The sequence below is a fragment of the Corvus kubaryi genome, unplaced genomic scaffold, assembly GCF_017639235.1.
Source record: "Corvus kubaryi isolate FWS band 111438036 unplaced genomic scaffold, C.kubaryi_AGA036_p1.0 37300, whole genome shotgun sequence".
Classification (NCBI taxonomy): domain Eukaryota; kingdom Metazoa; phylum Chordata; class Aves; order Passeriformes; family Corvidae; genus Corvus; species Corvus kubaryi.
This window is the reverse complement of record NW_024581093.1, coordinates 13,517,311-13,519,894: the sequence shown is the minus strand read 5'-3', so window position 1 is coordinate 13,519,894 and position 2,584 is coordinate 13,517,311.

Here is a 2,584-nt window from a genome sequence, read left to right as displayed (position 1 = left end):
CCCCCCAGCTCTGCAGTGTGGCCACACCACAGCCAAGTCAGAGTGTCACAAAGCCATGTCAGAACCTGCCAAACACACTTCCACATTGTGTACAACCTCCCCTGAGACACACAGGGCTAGATGGCAAACAGGGTGTCCCTTTAATGAAACTACAACATATTAAAAATTATTACAGCTTCGTCTTTTCAGGTTTTAGACAATGTAATGTGATTTATTCAAAGAAATGCTGATGATTAGACATTAAATGGCACTAAATATTCCACTTCCTCTGCGCTGCCTGATAAACTGGTTTCATTAACATTATAAGTAACAAAAGTTTCCATTTCAGTCGGCCCATTTTGTTTTCCTCACGATCTAAGTTGCAGCTGCACAGCACTATATTACAGGGACCTCGCCGAGCGGCAGCTTTGGGCTCTCCATCACTCCGCACGGTTAAAGGGACCGAGCCGGCAGCCGCAGCACGGGCGGGGCGGTCCCGGCCCGGCTCCAGCCCCCGCCGCGGGTCCCGGGGCCACCGGCAGCACCCTGCCAAGCCTGCACCTCCTCACCCCGGCCCCAGCCCACGGGGACACACCCACAGCACGCTCAGGGCATCCGTGTCCCGGGGTTGGCACCGTCACCCCAACCCCACTGACATCGCCATCCCGTTTTTCTCTTCGAGAGATTTTTCTTTAGCCGCCAAGTCTGTCCCTATTAAATCATGTGCCTCAGCCTTAAGTGCAGGTTAACACTGTGCCCTGAGTGGAAGCTACTATATTTGTCAAGGATACCTCCGTGATTTATCTCTGCCAGCCCCATAGAAGAACTCACATCTGGATATGCGGTGCCGCTACATAATTTCCAAATTCAGCCATTCTGCCTGCTCCTTGGGAGACCTCGCTCGGGGTCTAAAGCTGCTGGAATTACAGCTAACTCCCAATTCAGGCCCTCATTTCAGGCCCTGCCCAGGGTGTCACAGCCCTGCAGCACCAGGTAGGGATGCTGTTGCATGGTACCCTCCTGACCTGCCGAGGCTCACCCGCCCTTTCCCCAGACTTTGTTCACGTCTGACTGCCTTCAAGGAAAACCTCCCTTTGCCAGAAGCTACAGGGACACTTTTTGAAAGACCTTTTGAAAGTATGATGGTGATTTAAGTGCACACCAGACAATGCTCTGGTATTTAATAAAACCTCACTCCTGCCCTTGGGCAGCGCTGCCCACTCAGGGTAGCCCTGGCTGTATTTTGGGTGGGGGCAGGGGTTGGTCCAACCACCTCCCATCACTCCCTACACAGGAGAAAACAAATCCCCCACATCCACAAAACACTGATCCAACAGAGCACAGCAGCCCCACTTGCTTGGTGTGAATCTGGACCAACTCTAAGGGGCTCACTCTGAATTTACTGCAGTGCTTCCAAGTGCTGGATTTGGCTCCCCATCCCACGGGATGAGCATCAGCCCTCACCCCCTTCCCCCCGAGAAAACCCCCAACGTGCACACAGCAGAAACCCAGAGACACCAAGCCCAGGCACTGCATCCCTTCCTCCTCCCACAGCTCAGGTGGCATCTCCACACACACAGAGAGATATTTAGATAGCTATATATTATTGTTTATGTAAAGCCATAGCTTTCCCTTGATTGCAAGGCATGGTGGGGCTGCTGATGAGGTTTGCTGTTGACATTTCTGCATTAGCTGGCTTTTGTCAATCCTGGCAGGCTGAGAAATTCTATCTTAAGGGCTGTTCTTTATTAAATTTGCAAGATACAAAACTGTGACTGACTCTTTTCTTTGGTGAATGTATAAATAATAAATCCAGATCGCTAAAAATAACAATTAAAATATTGCTCAAATTTAAAAGCACAGAAAAATTGGTAATTTTGAGACAGCCCCATGCGGGCTGCGGGAGCAGGCAGGGGCGGGGGGCAGTGTCCCTCCTCGGGGCTTTTGACAGCTGTCAATATTCAAAGTGCTTGAGGAGGGGGACAGGGCTAGGGAGAAACTGGCATGCCTGAGCCAAGCCACTATGTGTCTTACCAAACTTTGTCACAGAGTCTTTTATACAACTCCTTTATGCAGGATCTCTGACATAATTCCTATTTTTTTCCACCAGCCATTATATATGATAAATAAAACAATGCACTGAAAACACTGAAATCTCTCATCAATGTCTTTGTGAAAAGGGCCCAGATAAATGAGTCTTGGAATCAAAGGCAGATTACATGACTGACCATGTATCATCCTCTATGTATTGAACATAGTCTTTGTAAAGATAGAGCGGTAATAAAAAGTGGTATTGTGTGCTGTGAAAGGCTGTGTGGGTCTGTGCATGACTAATCTGTCTTTCTGCATTATTTTATTCAATCTTCTCTGACTTTATGCCTTTGACATTTTTGCTACACTCAGTAAATTTGAGTGAATAGGCAATTTTAAAGAATTTTTATAGGGCTTCAGAGAAGTCATATGCAGACTGTATCTTTGTTCAGATTTAACAGTTTAAATATTTCCTTTGTCTAGGATGCAGAGTAATCTTTAGGCAGAGGAGAAGAGGGGGATGGGGTAGGAAATGCCTAAACCTCCCTTAATATTTTGGCACCCTTTTGGCAGG